Raw genomic sequence first — 17,430 nt, 5'->3', positions numbered from 1 at the left:
CAGCAGATGGCTCTAGGCTTGTAACTGATGGTGCTATGAAAATGAAAGTACATTTTGTTGAGCGAAATACCAAATCCTACACTTTCTGTACTGCTTAAAGCACATATTGTGCTTGTGTCTGCTCTGTAGTTATAATTTATGATACCCGTGTGTGGGGAAGCTGGCCCGAGTGATCAAAATAGGAGGCAGACTCAAAGGAAGTCCCATTAGACACAATTTATTCCCGTGTAGTGGTACACCGTGAACACAAAAAATAATACATATTTACAAAAATTAACGGTGCTCAACAAAAAACGAAGCAACCAAACTTAAACAACTGAAACAAAAGCCACGAGTACCCTGGCTACACTGGTGTTCCTCATCTGTCTAATTACCCAGACTAAAATACTTTCCTGTACCGGAAGCCCCGCCCCCGGTCTACTCCATCTCTTGTCCAGGGGCTGTGGGAGTAACATAAGCACTATGTTCACTATAAAAGCATCTCTCGGGCCCAAGTCCCTTTACTAAAAGTGTTGAACTAAATAAACTATAAACACTTAGTTCATGAAATGAAAATACACAAGACATTAACACAAAGAAATAAACAAACTTGAACCAGTTTTCCCCCCTCCACATGGTCCGTCCCACGACCCCACTCAAGCCTATAAAATGGCCGACATAGGGCACGCCCCCTCTTTGTCTGGACCATGTGGGGATGCAGGTAAGATGATTATTGGACTGAACTGAATAGACACATTTAACTAAATAAAATATATTTAACTAACAAATGTGTGGTGATTTACTGATTACAACTAAACAAAACAAACCCGGGATAGTTCTATTTCGTTGAGTATTGAAGTTATTGAAAATGAACAGACATTTGCAAAACCAAATCTTAATAGTATTAAAAGGGACAAAGGCCCACTTTGTCACACCGTGGATCGTGTTATAATTTGGACATTTTAAATGAAAATATTCATCTAAAATGACTTAATAAAAGAAACAAGTCCGCTGACACTGATGTTCATGTTGGAAAACTGTGGTGCCTGATGGGAGCTGACGTTGCCGTAAACTTCATCACAACAAAACGCTGTGTAGCTGTCAGCACCTCCTATGGTTAGCTGCACATCACACTAGCGAACAGCGATACCAAAATGACTACGCAAAACTGCCAAATACTATCATAGATTTTAAAAATAACATTGGACAAGGAAGTAAGTATGTTACAGTAGGTGTGACCCGGTGAAAATGGGGGTTGATCGGTGAAATGGTGATTAAAGATTGCTCAAACATGCACAAATCACTCCAAATACAGCTTTGAGAGAGTAAATGAGAAGGAAACAACTATAACATGGTTTAAAGCCCTGAAAAGTGCATTTTGCACAATAAGTCTGCTTTAAAATGAACTAGTTTGTTTTTTAAACGGTACAATTCCAGTATGGCACCTTTAACATTGAGAAGTACAATAAGTGCTGGTGCAGGGAAACTTTCACTAATCATTTCAATGTGATCTCTGTGTCTGGAAACAGAACTCGGGCTATTACATTATGGGAACTCTGAGCTCTTAAATGTGGGATGTATCATGGCTCTGGCTCTATTAATGAGTCTGTTTCCAAACACAAACCTACATGTACACTGTCAGCGTTTCCATGGAAGATAAAGATTAAAGCAACTGAACCAGTGCACTAAGATGCCCTGTCAGCACAGAGCTACAGAGACTTAACTCACAGCACAAATATAGGCTAAAGCTGCAAGATCGGGCCCTGTAGGTCTACAAAGGTTGTCAAAATACTAAAACTAAATACTCATTTGGGCAGGCATCAATACTAAAATAGTCACAATCACAGGACAGAAATTAACCTTTCATGAATAACTTTAGAAAGATCTTGAGCTGTATCAGACCAAGTATTAGACCAAATGGACTAGTACACAACCATGGACCACTATGGAACCTACTTGGACGACTGAGGGATTACACAGATATAAGGCCACATGGTAATATAACAGATTTTTCTATTGTCTTATGAAACAGTATTTTTTGTTATCATTGTGGTATCAGAATCAAGACTATTGTAAAAGAAAAATTCAAATCTGTCAACTGGACAAAAAGTTGTTTGAGTGAAGCCGTTTGGCTGCTCATCCAAACCGTTTCTTCAGCTCTGGTCAGATTACTGCTGGACACTGCCTTATATCTATGTGAAGGGAGGAGCTAACTACACTGAAACTAACCCACCTATTTGTGTACAGTTTCTGTTTGTTGGCTAGGTCACCTGTGCCTGAGTCATATTTAGCATAATCATTCAAGCCCCTAATGGGTACTGACGATGGAGTTATAAATAGAGGATAAATAATGTCTAAGGTCCCATTCCTGTTCCTGTTCCTAAAAAGGACTGTCTTTCCTCACTATCTTCAAAGGAGTGGTTAGTGGCTTTGAGCTGGAGATGTATACCAGATTGGGATCTCGAGCTACTCTCACAATGGTGTTGGTAAATTTGCTTATGGAGTGGCTGTTTAGTTTCTCCAATATAACACTCACTGCACTCTTCACTATACTGAATGGCGTAGACCATGTTGCTTAGATTGTGGCTTGGGGTTTTGTCCTTTGGGTGAACCAGTTTCTGTCTTAAAGTATTTGTAGGTTTGAAATAGACCAGAATTTCATGCTGTCTGAAAATCCTCTGAAGCTTTTCAGACACACCAGTTTTGTACGGGATGGTTATACCTTTTATTGTAAGTTCCAATTCTCTGTTGTAATGACTTTTTTAGACTCCTTTGAAGACCCATTTTGGACATCCACAAGCAGAGAGGGCTTTCTCCATGTGTTGTTCTTCACTTTTCCCTCTGTGTTTGCAGGAGCCACTTGAGCCCTGTGTAGTAGTGTACGGATAACACCGAGTTTGTGCTGCAGTGGATGGTGTGAATCAGACAGCAGGTATTGGTCAGTGTGTGTGGGCTTCCTTAAGACTTCTGGGGGCATCTATCTCCTATTTATAACTCCATCCTCAGACCTAAAGCTAAACAAGGAAAGCAATAGGGCTAACCAGTATGCTAATAGGTGTGGGACTATCCATTAGGGGCGTGAATGATTATGCTAAATATGACTCAGGCACAGTTCACATTTAGTGTAGCCCAATAGACCCAATAGGCCTACAAACAGAAATTGTGAACAACGGGTGTGTTAGTTTCACTCAATCAACTTTTTGTCACGTTGACAGATTTTAATTTTTCTTTTACTATGGATCATATCTGAACAACTGAGGAATTATACAGACAGATCAAAACTATTCCTTATAAAAAATCAAGGTTGAAATTTTAATATGACAACACTAAGGCCGACTTGTCTAAAGGTGCACTATGTAACGTTTGTCCTCATGAATATGCTTTCTCTGAAATGTTCCATAGTATGGCATCTAACATATCTATCCTGTATTTATTCAACAGTTTGTTTTTTTTATGTTACCTTGAAAATCTTGCACTCTTAATGTGTCTTGGTCCGGTGGCATCACCTGCTTGTCTCCATGGAAATAGATTAGTTTAATGCCATACTGTGGAAGAAAGTAATACCATCTCCATGGAGACAATAAAATGAAAATTTGCATAGCACAACTTTAAAATTTAAATTGTATTAATGCCTTATGTAAAGTAAGCATTTAGCAGCAAATAGCAGTCTACTTTTATACTTTTCACTTTTACCTCACTACATTTGAGAGCAATCTGTACGTTCTACTCCACTACATTTTTAAACTGGAGTGAAAAGTAAAAGTATTTTATGCTGAGGGGTTTATTTTTTTTTTTACATTTGAGTAAACAAAAATATACAAACAAAAAACAGCTAGAAAAAATACGAAACTGATTCATTTCTGTGGAACAAAAATCTGCACAATTCTTCATCAAAAGCATGATCATCACATTTGATGTTTTAATACATCTCAAAATCTGTCAGAAATACTTTTGCTTTTTTCTCCTAATATACATATAAATACTGGTAGTTACTTTAGTAGTTACTTAAGTAGATTTTTTCATGTGATATTTTTGCTTTAACTTTAGTATTTCTTTTGCTGCTGTTTCCATACTTTTACTTCAGTAACAAAAAAACAAACAAAAAAACACCCACATGGACAAGCATGGGATGCCATCGAGCCAAGTTACAGATCACATCTGTGGAGAACCAAGTCCATTCATAATAAGGATGTGTGTTTTTCAAGATAATATTTAGCAAAAAACACACCTGCAAGGATTTTTTGTCTGTTTACTGACTGCAATGTTACGCAGTGAGGCTTTAAAGGTATTATTTTACACAAAATGGACTCTTGTGAACTTGGAACCATGTTATTATGCTGCTACCTCCAGAAAAACATACCTGGAGTTGTGTTTTGTTTCATTCACACATGTTTGAGTAACCCTTTATAATTAGCCTGTCTATATCTCCAAAGCTGAAAATGCTCTGTTACACCTTGTGATGTCATGAAGCAGTAGTTTTCAAGTTAACAGCTATTTTTACCTTTAGTTCACTAGAGATTGAAAATTCCAAGGCTGAAATCCAACTGATTGTAGTAAAGGTGTATGGAGTTTGAAAACACAGTGGAGCACTTCCTGTATTAGCACATGACATCACAAGGTGAAGCAGAGTGTTTTCAATCTGAGAGAAGATCTTGACCTAAATATGCAGGGTTTGTGTGTTAAATATGCAACATAGATAAAAAAACAACAACAACAAAACAGCGTAATATGGACTCTTTAAACTGTCTATGTATGTGTATTGAGACTCCCATTAGAACCACAGCTATTATACTCACAATAGTCCTTATCTAATTTAATGTTATTCTATTTAGGTTTTTGTGTACATTATGGGATGTATTTTTCCTTCACGACCTAAAATCAATTTGCCCATATGTATAATCCAGCCCAAACAGAATGTGAAGCCGATCCTGTCACCTCTTTCAAACCTGCACATTCACATTGTGGCGCCTCTAAACATGTCTAATTGAAAATGCAAGCTTAATCCTCCTGACTTCTGCAGCAGCAACAGGGAGCATTCATGAGCTGTGTTTCCGTGGAAACCTCAAGGCCGCCTCCCATTGGATGGACACACGCACACACACATGTTGGATTTCTGTGTTTGTGGGGACTTACGCTGACTTGCATTCATTGCCTGGAGACTGATCTTGACCTTATAAAAAGTAAACGTCTAACCAATTTCTGTTCAATGTGTTTTTCTGTTTGCTTTCTTGCAGAGCTTAGCGGAATTGCTAATTTAAACAGAAAGTTAGAAAATCAAACAGTGAGACAGACATTGGTTAATAGCAAACAGACACATGAGGCAACATTCACAGGAAACTAGGCCAGGACTAAACCAGGACTAAACCAGGACTAGACCAGGACTAAACCAGGACTAGACCAGGACTAGACCAGGACTAGACCAGGACTAGACCAAGACTAGATCAGGACTGAATGAGGGCTAGACCAGGACTAAACCAGGAGTAGACCAGGACTAGATCAACCAGGACTAAACCAGAAGTGAATTAGGACTGGACCAGGACTAAACCAAAACTGAACCAGGATTGAACCAGGACTGAACCAGGAGTAAACCAGGACTTAACCAGAACTGAACCAGGATTAAACCAGGACTGAACCAGAACTGAACCAGGACTAAAGCAGGGTTCAACCAGAACTGAAACAGAACTGAAATAGGACAGCTGTAGATGTGTCCAGAACATGGAAGTATAAAAAGGAAGATGAACCAAAGATGGCGTTGGTGTTGTTATCAGTGGCCTGTACTCATTGTGGCCAAAAATGTTTTTTTCTTCCACATTTTTTTCTGAATACTGTCCAGGTCCCATTCACTGGTGTGACGTCAGAAATGCACAACATGTGATTCTGACCAATCAGGGCGAGTTTGTTGGGGGGGCTTGTTTTATATATTTATTTTGGGCGCTTCTTTGCGTGCTTATTTTGGTTCATACATCTGGGTGCTTGTTTTGGATACTTATTTTGGGTGCTTGTTTTGGATATTTGTTTTGTGTGCTTGTTTTGGATACTTGTTTTGGGTGCTATGAGAATTAACTGTTTTTTCAAGTTCATGTTGTGAAAATAAAGAATAATCCCTGTCAGCCGAACACGGGCAGTTTGAATTCCCAAAAAATGCATTGCTCTCTCTGTTCTGTCTGGGCTGCAGTACCTGGAGTGGCCACTAGTTGATTTTGCACTGATACAGTTCAAAAGCTGTACAGAGGCCTGTTTAGTGTTATACCTGTTTATAACTGACAGTTTTGACTACACACTAGCAGTCTTCCTCAGAGTGGCCATGTGATGTTGCTATGATGTTTCCGGTCAGCTTATATACACAGATTTTGCAGTCTGACTTCTTCAAGGCACTATACCAGGTGTGTGAAAGTCCTCGTCCCGGTTTCAAGTTCTGTGGGCACGTTTCCTCCTTAATCAAGCAACGATGTTTGCTGTCTTCTGTCCCAAATGATGTTTGTTCCATCCCAGTCTATAATGTGGTTCTTTCTTTTACAGTGGTCAGAAATAGCTGATTCTCAGGTGGAATTTACTGTTTAACTGTCATCTTGCAGATTTGTTGAGTTGGTTTTAATCTCTGTAATTACTGAGCCTATCCACTAGAAACATGTCATAAAGATAAATGTAGTCTGTCAGCATAAATAAACAAAAGTGATTTATTTTTAGCTTCAGAAAGTGGTGCCATTATTCAGCCCCAAAGACTTGATTGCTGTCAGTTGAAAGCCATAAGATTTATATGAAAAGTTTGTGGAGCCAATTTTCTGACAAATGTTAAGTTTCAACATTTGTGGATCATAAATTTGGATATTTCTTTCAAAAAGGGAGAATCTCCCAGAGGGTTTTATAGACCCCTGCCCTCCATCTGAAATTATGACATTAAAATTCTTGAACATAACCTGTGAGCCAAAATTTTCACTTTAAACTATGTCATTGATTTAACATTAAAGGAGACTGCGTATAGGTTTGGGATGAACGCACGCGCGAAAACACACACACGCACGCGCGCACCCCCCCCACACACACACACACACACACACCCGCACACCCCCACACACACCCACACACACCCACACACACCCCCACACACACCCCCACACACACACATAAGCCTCTTCTGTCTAGACCACAGAAACACAGGAGGAATGGGATTGGTCCTGTCTCTGGCTGTCCTCTGTTTACTCTCCGAAACGGTGCCCGGCCTTGTTTGGGTGCCTGGTTAGGCTGCTTGCTTGAATATGTCTTTGGGTGCTTGCTTTGGGTGCATGTTTTGGTTCATCTTTGGGTGCTTGTTTTGGGTGCTTGCTTGTATATTTCTTTGGGTTCTTGTTTGGGGTGCTTGTTGTGGGTGCATGTTTTGTACATCTGTTTTGGGTGCATGTTTTGGTTCATCTTAGGGTGGTTGTTGGGTGCTTGTTTTGGTTCATCTTTGGGTGCGTGTTGGGTGCTTGTTTTGGTTCATCTTTGAGTGCTTCGTAAGATGCTTGTTTGTATATTTGTTTGGGTGCTTCTTTGGGTGCTTTTGTTGGGCGCCTGTTTGAGTGCTTGTTCTGGTGCTTGTTTTGGTTGATCTGTGGGTGCTTCTTTGGGTGCTTGCATTGTACAGTTGTTTTGGGTGCTTGTTTGGATATTTGTTTTGTTTAGGGTAGTTGTTTTGTTTATTTGGGTGCTAGTTTGGGTGTATATTTTAATATTTGTTTTGTTTTGAGTGCTCGTTTTGGGTATTTCTTTCGGTGTTTCTTTAACTGCTTCTTTAGGTGCCTGTTTTGGTTCATATTTTGGTACTTGTTTTGTCTATTTGTTTTGGGTTTTTCTTTGGGTCCTTGTTTTGGGTGCTTCTTTGGCTGCTAGTTTTGGGTGCTTGCTTAGGTGTTTCTTCAGGTGCCAGCTTTGGTTCTTATTTTTTGTTATTTGTTTTGGGTGCTTGTTTGGGTGCTTCTTTAGGTGCTGGTTTTGGTTCATATTTTGGTATTTGTTTGGGTGTTTGCTTGGGTGCTTTTTTAGGTGCTGGTTTTGTTTCATATTTTTTGGGGTGCTTGTTTGGGTATTTCTTTTGGGTGCTTTTTAGGTGCCTCTTTATGTGCTACTTTGGGTGCTTGCTTGGGTAATTCTTTGGGTGCTTGTTTTGGTTTATATTTCAGTACTTGTTTTGTTTATTTGTTTTGGGTGCTTGTTTTGGGTATTTCTTTGGGTGCTTGTTTGGGTGCTTGCATGGGTGCTTCTTTGGGTGCTTGTTTTGGTTTATTTTTTGGTACTTGTTTTGTCTTTTTGTTTTGGCTGCTTGTTTTGGGTATTTCTTTTGGTGCTTGTTTGGGTGCTTCTTTAGGTGCTTCTTTGGGTGCTGGTTTTGGTTCATATTTCAGTACTTGTTTTGTCCATTTGTTTGGGCGCTTGTTTACTGTGAGGAGCGATGCTAATTCTTCCGTCTGACCGCTGAGGCTCGGGGCTGATCTCCTCCGTCGCAGCGTGTACAGATGGTCGCTTTTTCCAGCTCCACTCCTCCATTGTCCCAATCTCTAACCCAAATCTGCCCCTTTCTCCCTGGCCACATCGCAGGAGGAGAAGGGCGGGGTACTGGCTGTGTCTCTCTCCACATTACTCCAGTGTGTTGGGTTTAAAGAAGGTAAAATGGTTTGAACAGTAGCAGAGAGGAGTGGGGCGATGTGTTTGCACAGCTGAATGGTTTCACACAGAACTGGAGAGCATTCAAAAGGCTGGTCTCTTGTGGAAAGACATCAAGCCTCCCACTGTGAATATAAGGCTCTGGTATACATAAATGAACCTAGACTGGAATTTTAAATCAACCAGGAAACATTTGATCTGCTTTCCTCCTGCCACCTGTCATCACCTGTCAAAACCATGACAGGTGCTATTCTGGAGGGCTGTGCACTACCATGGAGATGTTACAGTTTTACCTGGAATGTTCCACAGTACAGCATTAAAGAGTTTTTTTAAGCTTTACTTTATGTTATAATGTTGTTCCCTCATCAAAAACATGTCTCAAGAGGTTTTAGGTGTCATGCATTTTTCAGTAATTTAATAATCTCTCCGATGGAGAGCTGGTCTGATGGCCATGGGGAAGCACCTGTCTAGGCTATACCCTCACACTTCAGTCTCACCAAACATGTGGGAGGAACACACTGCCAAGCCCTGCGCTCCCCCGAGGCTCATCCAGCTAATAACTAATCCACAGATGCAGCCACCACCACTGTGCAAGAGTTTTATTTAAAGCTATACTGTGGAAAATTCCATGCAAAGCAATGACATCTCCATGGAGACCATGGAGAAAGGTTACATACACCTTTCAACACAGAAGTCTAGTTATTTTAAACCTAAAAGGCCGCTCTCTGATCTGAATGGTCACTCCCTAAACCCCAGCACCTGCAGCCAATTCTGAATGAGTACTAGTGCACATTAAAGGTCCTATATGAACAATGAACCTGTTTTCTGTGGCAAGATTAAAAAAGAAAAAAAAAAAAAAAAAAACTTGAATATGTCTTCTTCCTAAACAGTATGCACTCTCAGTATGCAGTTTCAGAGGGCTCCAGTCACTCCTCTAAACGTGGGTGGCAATCTGCTCGTTTCACATTTGGCAGTTTTGCACTTTTAAAAGCAGGAAATAAAGTATAAAACATAAACTAGAAATGCAGTGAGCTGAGATATACAGAAGTGAGGGAGGAAGAGACAGAAAGGACTGAGAGAGGGAGAGAAAGACAGACTGAGAGGACTGACAGAGAGAGAGAGAGAAAAGGGACTGAGAGAGAAAACCGAGAGCAAGAGAGAGAGCGGAGTGCACGCGAGAGAGGACTCCTCCCTTTTTTCCAGTTATTTTCTCCCTCCTCTCTCAGTCTCATTCCCCCCTCCCTTCTCTTTTCCTCCCTTTCTCTCCCCCTCCGTTCCTTCCCTTCTTTTCCCCCAGTCCTCTCTCCCTCTCACCCCCCATTTAGCCCTCCATCTCTTCCCTGTCTCTCTCTCCTTACCCCCCCACCCCCCTTCTCCCTCTCCTCCTCCTCCTCCTCCCTCCCCTCCTCCTCCTTCTTCTCCTGCCTCCTCTTTCCTTCCCTTCTTTTCCCTTCTCCTATCCCTCCTACCCTTGCTCCTCCTCTCTCTCCACTCTATCCTCCCTCCTCTCCACCTCTCTCCTTCTATCTCTCCTTCCTCCCTCCTGCTCTCCCTCCTTCTCTCTCTCCTCTCTCCTCCTCCTCCTTTCCCTCCTTCTCCCCTCTCTCCTGCTGTGTATTCCCAGAGTTATTTGCGGATTCTGGGGGAGTGTGCTGTCCATCATATACGCGGTAGGAGTCTCAGCCCGAGCAGAGACCTGGACCAGTACCCTACATCACACAACAGCACCTAACAGCACTCTACAGCACCCAACAGCACTCAACAGCAGCTAACAGTACCCTACAGCACCCAACAGCACCTAACAGCACACTACAGTGCCTAACAGCACCTAACAGCACTCTACAGCACCCTACAGCCCCCAGCAGCCCCCAACAACACCTAACAGCACCCAACACCACCCTACAGCACCACCCTACAGCATTTTAGCAAAGAGGTGGAAAAGGCTAAAGCGAAATACAATACACGTCTGGAGCAGCAATTCTCCACCAACGACTCTGCTTCTGTCTGGAGAGGGCTTAGGCAAATCACCAACTACAGGCCCAAAGCCCCTCCCGCCGTGGACAACAAACAACTAGCAGAAAAGTTAAACGGCTTTTATGCGAGGTTTGAAGTTTCACACCCCTCCCCCTCCTCCCCCACCATCATGGACATTACCTCCAAACCCACCTCGGACCCCCCCTCCTCCCCCACTGCCCTCACAGTTGTGGAGCAGGACGTGACTAAGCTTTTCAGGAAGCAGAATCCCCGTAAGGCCGCGGGCCCAGACGGTGTCTCTCCTTCCACCCTTAGACACTGTGCTGAGGAACTGGCTCCTGTCTTCACGGACATTTTTAACACCTCCCTGGAGTCATGTCATGTCCCAGCCTGCTTCAAGCTGTCCACCATTGTCCCCGTCCCCAAGAAGCCCAGGATCACTGGACTTAATGACTACAGACCTGTGGCGCTGACGTCTGTAGTCATGAAGTCATTTGAGCGCCTGGTCCTGCACCACCTCAAGTCCTTCACCTCCCCCCTCCTGGACCCTCTACAGTTTGCCTACAGAGCCAATCGGTCTGTGGACGACGCCATTAACCTGGCCCTTCACTTCATCCTCCAGCATCTGGACTCCCCGGGAACCTACGCCAGGATCCTGTTTGTGGACTTCAGCTCTGCATTCAACACCATCCTCCCTGCTCTGCTCCAGGACAAGCTCGCTCAGCTCAACGTGCCTGACTCCACCTGCAGGTGGATCACTGACTTCCTGACAGACAGGAGACAGCGCGTGCGGCTGGGGAAGAATGTCTCGGACACTCGGACTATCAGCACAGGATCTCCACAGGGCTGTGTACTTTCTCCCCTGCTCTTCTCCCTGTACACCAACTGCTGCACCTCCAGCCACGACTCCGTCAAACTGGTTAAGTTTGCGGATGACACCACCCTCATCGGACTCATCTCGGACAGCGATGAGTCTGCCTACAGGAGGGAGGTGGACCGGCTGGTGTCCTGGTGCAGCAGCAACAACCTGGAGCTCAACGCCCAGAAGACAGTGGAGATGATCGTGGACTTCAGGAAAGTCACAGCCCCCCTGCCTCCCCTCACCCTGACGGACTCCCCCATCACCACTGTGGACTCTTTCCGCTTCCTGGGCACCTGCATCACCCAGGATCTCAAGTGGGAGCCGACCATCAGCTCCCTCATCAAGAAAGCCCAGCAGAGGATGTTCCACCTGCGGCAGCTGAGGAAACGCAAGCTGCCAGTCCAGATGATGGTGCAGTTTTACACGGCCATCATTGAGTCCATCCTCACCTCCTCCATCACTGTGTGGTTCGCTGGGGCCACTGCCAGGGACAGACAGAGACTGCAGCGCATTGTGCGCTCTGCTGAGAAGGTGATTGGCTGCAGCCTTCCATCTATACAGGACCTGTACGTCTCCAGGACTCGGGGGCGAGCAGGCCGTATAGCAGCTGACACCTCTCACCCTGGACATGGACTATTTGAGCCACTTCCCTCTGGCAGGAGGCTACGGTCCATTGGGACCAGAACCTCTCGCCATAAGAACAGTTTCTTCCCCTCTGCTGTTTGTCTCATGAACACTCTATAATATCTGCACTAAACTGGACACTTTATAACACCGGTCACTTTAATAAGCCACTTTGCACTGTTGTTCTGATGCTGCTATTGTACATATTTTTTCCCTTTAAGTATTTCATTTGATTTTTTTAAGCATATCTTTTTAACTTTGTGCATGCCCTTATTTGTATTTGTATTTATTCAGTGTGTTTATGTTGCACTTTTTCACCGTATCAAGTTCCTAGTTTGTGAACTGTGTTCACAGACTATGGCAATAAAAGTCTTCTGATTCTGATTCTGATTCTGATTCTTACATCACCTTACAGCACCCAACACCACCCTACAGCACTCCACTGCACCTAACAGCACCCCACTGCACCTAACAGGACCCTACATGACCCAACACCACCCTACAGCACCATACAGCACCCTGCATGTGCTGTGGGGTGCCTCTTGTTTCCATCCTCTTAGTTGTAATACAAAAACATGTCTCTGACTCAGACTCAGAGGAGTTCTAGTGGCTCTCCACTTGTGAAACTGCTGTCATTTTTAGTCCCAGGCAGAAGTCACTTTTTCACTTTTTGTGCTGAACATAAAAAACAATAAGCTTTCAGAACAAAACTGTTATGTTAACCGATCTGCACAACAAACTATGTCATTATTTCATATTTCAACTTTAAAGGCTGATGCTTCAGAATGCATTTTTCTCCCACAGGGACATAAAGTAGACCTTAAAGTGGACCAACCTTAAAGTGAACCTATTCCGCATAGACTTTTCAGAGCTTTTAAGCATGTTATGTCTCCCCTAATCATTTACTCACCTAGAGTTGTATTTAGAGTGATTTGTGCATGTTTGAGCAGTCTTTAATCGCCATTTTGCCGATCAACTCCTGTTTTCACCGCCACCAGTAAACGCCCACTGCTCTGTTCTTTTTTCGATCTTCAATTGTATTTTCTTGATCGGTTTCAGCAGCATCGCGTTGTCATTTTAGTGCAAATGAAAAAAAAAAATTAAAATCAGCTGCTTGCTAGTGTGATCTGGAGCTGTCGTAACGGCTAATGCAGGTGTGGACCAAGGGGTGCAGACTCGGGGTAAGTTGACAGTGTTTATTTACAATTCGTGCAAAAGACAGTTCAGACAGTTCATTTATCACACACGGGACGTAGGTAGCAGGAGGCAGACCAGACGGGCGTAGGGCAGGGCAGGAGCAAGAGCAGGAACACTGACACGCGGACGGTCTGGCCGAGTCTCTGGTCCAAGACGGTCCTGGAGGCAGGGGGAAAGACAAACAGATGATCTGGCCCCGAGTGTCTTCTGCCGAGCCCTCATATACTCGGCAGCAGGTGCAGGTAATTGCTCTGATGCGCTCCAGGTGCGTGCGGGAGGAGTCAGGAACTCCGCCCAGCTCCGGACAGACAGGTAGGGGAGGGGCCCCCAGGGGCCTCTTCCTGGTGGCCCAAAAAATTGATACGGGTGGACGGAGGGGAGCCAGACGGTGGGAAAAATGTCACTGGTGCGGTCCGGTAGACTGTCCAGTGGGGCAACAACGGTCCAGGCAACGGGCGGACGACACAACGAGGTCCCTGGACGGAAAGCTGTGTTCAGCGGAGCTGCAAGGGTCCCACCGAGGGGGCAGAAGACACGAGGAGGTCCCTGGACGGAGAACAGTGTCCAGCGGAGCTGCAACAGTCCTGACGAGGGGCAGAGGACTTGAGGAGGTCCCTGGACGGAGAACGGTGTCCAGCGGAGCTGCAACAGTCCTGACGAGGGGCAGAGGACACGAGGAGGTCCCTGGACGGAGAACGGTGTCCAGCGGAGCTACAATGGTCCTGACGAGGAGAGGACAGGTTGGGAGTGGACCGGTTGGGACAGGACAGCAAGCGGGGAACAGGCCTGTGAACAGGAGACAGACAGGTAAGCAGGGGTGGCAGATCGTGTAGTCCGATGAATTGTCCGTGGTGGGGGAATGCCGGGCGGAGCGAGGAATCCTTTCCCGAGTCCGCTTGGTCCATGTTGGCCAGATCGTTCTGTCGTAACGGCTAGTGCAAGTGCAGACCAAGGGGTGCAGACTCGGGGCAAGTTGACAGTGTTTATTTACAATTCGTGCAAAAGACAGTTCAGACAGTTCATTTATCATACACAGGACGTAGGTAGCGGGAGGCAGACCAGACGGGGCAGGGTAGGAGCAGGAAAACCAGGACCAGAGCGGGAGTGGAGGCTGCCAGGACCGGAGCACGACGAGACCAGGAACAGGACCAGGGAAGACTGAGCAGGAGTGATCTAGAGAGCGGGAGCCAGAGCAGGAGACGGGAAGCGAGCCGGAGGCCAAGATAGAGCAGGATTCAAGCAGAGGGTCGACTGTACCGGAGCTGGAGCGCAGAGGCAGGAGCGGGAATGAGCAAGAGCGGACGGTCTGGCCGAGTCTCTGGTCCAAGACGGTCCTGGAGGCAGGGGGAAAGACAAACAGACGATCTGGCCCCGAGTGTCTTCTGCCGAGCCCTCATATACTCGGCAGCAGGTGCAGGTAATTGCTCTGATGCGCTCCAGGTGCGTGCGGGAGGAGTCAGGAACTCCGCCCAGCTCCGGACAGACAGGTAGGGGAGGGGGAGAGAACACAGGAATTGCAGGCATCATGACAGCAGCTATCCATAGGAAGGGCCAGCAGCTACATGGCTTGATGTCAGCTTCCATTGGGCACAGCTGTTTTCTTTCAGTCATTTTAGATGAATATTGTGATTTAAAATGTGCAAATTACAACATAATGATCCACGGCTGTCATAGATTATAACTGTAGAGCAGACACAAGCACAATATGATTTAAAGTAGCACCTATACACACCAAAGTTTACAGTCTTGTATTCAACAAGATTTTAACAGACCGTACAGAAGGATTTGTTGGGACAGGTTTATTAGGGGCACATTTTATCAACAAAATTAAGCAAGAAAGCTGACTCTATTAACTTTTCAGATATGTGACATTTTGGCTATTTTCTCACCTTAAAGAGAGGGTATTTTACTTCCATGGGGCATTAACCGCTAACACATAACATATTTAGATCACCTGTTGTTTTGAAAATGCTATATTTGTCTAAAACAACAAATTAACATGTTAAATTAACAAATTAAAAGTTTCACTTTTGTTTTTGACACTCTGAGTCCCCCCTTCCTTCACTCCACCTTCAGAGCTCTATCACAACACAATCAGCGTGCATACCACTAATGAAACTACTGCACATCACATCAGGATTGTCAAGTTGCTACATACAGTTTGGTCGAATGCAAGGAGGGTTTGAATAGTGCCTTGGAGAGATCGCTAAAATAGTAATTCCAAAACCTCTTCAGGCATGTTTTTGATGAGGGAACAACATTATAACATGGTAGAAAACTCAAAAAATTATTTTTCATAATATCCCCTCTTTAAGGGAGATATATTCTCTTAAATGAATGCTGCACTAAGTAAATTTTTTGATGGAAGGTCCAATACCTGCTTGTTCTCTTGGAAATTGCTTTGCTCCACAGTGGCATTTAAGTGAACTGTCTCCAAGAAGATAACACCAAGTACACCAAGTGACCAAGTCTGTGGAGAGGTGAGCTCACTCACAGTAAGTTTAGAAGCTTTTCAGTGTATTTTCTTTGCAAGCAAAACACCTCTAATTGAAAACATGCAAAATACAGAAGCTGTCATACTATATAACATTCCAGGCAAAGCAATAACATCTCCATGGAGACAAGCAGGTGGAAGAAAGAAAAGTTACATAGTGAAACTTTTTAGCTTGCATTATATTAGAAGAGTATTGTCCCACAAAATGGCTGCCTTTTAAAGAACGCATCACTAGCACAAGTTGAGTTCTGACCCAGTTTGTCCCAGATGTGTCCCCATAAGGCCTCTGTGTTCTGTCAGAGGAGTCTAAAAGTACAGGGGCTTTTTGTTCTCGCTCGGTTTAACCACAACGGCTCACTTCCTCAGATGGGACAGGAGTTATATATTATTGATATGGTGAGACATTTCCAAAGCAACACTCCAGGAATATTAAAAAACCCATATTACACTATTTTCTGATCTATGTTATAATGTTGTTTCCTCATCGCAAACATACCTGGAGTTGTGGTTTGTTTCATTCACACGTTTAACACACAAACGCTGCATATTTAGGCCGAGTTCTCTCAAACTGAAAACACTCTGTTCCAGCATTTTAAGCTTTGGAGATGTAGACAGACTAATAATAAAGAGTTACTTAAACATGTTGGAATGAAACAAAACACAACTCCAGGTATGTTTTTGAGGAAGTAACTGCAGTTGTGGGTCCTTAAAGCCCTACCTTGTCATTTTTTAGCACAAAAATAGACTAAAAGCAAGGTTTTTCTTCCCGCAAAAAACATGCATCTTTACTTTGAGCGGGCTTGTATCTCCACAAAACTGACTCTTGTTTCCATGGAAATGTTGCTCCTTTGACTATAATCTTCCACAATATGGCATAAAACTCATCACTATGTCCATGGGGAAAGTTACATAGAATGGTTTTAACTATCTATTTCCATGGAATCCTGCAGGTGACATGCTACCTCCAAAAAGTTTCATGGTGTTGCTTTAAAGGTACACTACGTAACCTTTCTGGTAGAGGGTCTGCTACACGAAGATGTTGTTTCCTTGACTGGAATGTTCCACAGTATGACATGAAATATGTCTTATATATCTCCATGTAAACATGCAGGTCAAGGCCAAGTTATAGGTAAGAATGCATGTTTTTTGTGTAATTTTTGAGGAATATAATCCACAAACCTTCTCATTATCTGTTTGAGATCGGCTCCACAAACTTGTCATATTAATCTTATAGCTTTAAGTTCTTTCAGCTGACGGCAAACACATCTTTGGGGTTGAATAATGGCCCCACTTTCTGAAGCTACTGTGAATTCACTTTTGCATATTTATACTGAGAGAGAAGAGTGAAATTTGTGCCAGTTTTTGTTTCATGTGGATAGGCCCAGTAATTACAGATATTAATCATAAACTAGCTTAACAACTGCAATCTGACAGTTACCCACCTAAAACGTCTAACCTGTCTCCAGCTCAGTTTAAACTACAGGGATTCTACATTCTACACTCTGATTTTCGATATTTTTGACAACCCTGTTAGATAGGTTTGGCTCCACAGTATGACAGGTCATACTGTGGAGCCTTCCAGCAGACCAATAACAGCTCCTTCCAAATAGCTGAGGGTATGGATCTAAAACATTCCAAAGAAGGCTCTGTACATTTCCAT

General features: G+C 43.8%; 1 protein-coding gene across 1 annotated transcript in view; it reads right to left on the bottom strand.

Annotated features, from left to right (window-relative positions):
* The window catches only part of si:cabz01090165.1 (uncharacterized protein LOC100333421 homolog), a 53,464-nt gene that overhangs the window by 23,212 nt on the left and 12,822 nt on the right, over positions 1-17,430 (bottom strand). The window lies entirely within an intron of this gene.

This window comes from Periophthalmus magnuspinnatus, chromosome 13, assembly GCF_009829125.3.
Source record: "Periophthalmus magnuspinnatus isolate fPerMag1 chromosome 13, fPerMag1.2.pri, whole genome shotgun sequence".
NCBI classification, from domain to species: Eukaryota; Metazoa; Chordata; class Actinopteri; order Gobiiformes; family Gobiidae; genus Periophthalmus; species Periophthalmus magnuspinnatus.
Note: the sequence above shows the minus strand (reverse complement) of the source record. Positions and strands in the feature narration are given on the sequence as shown.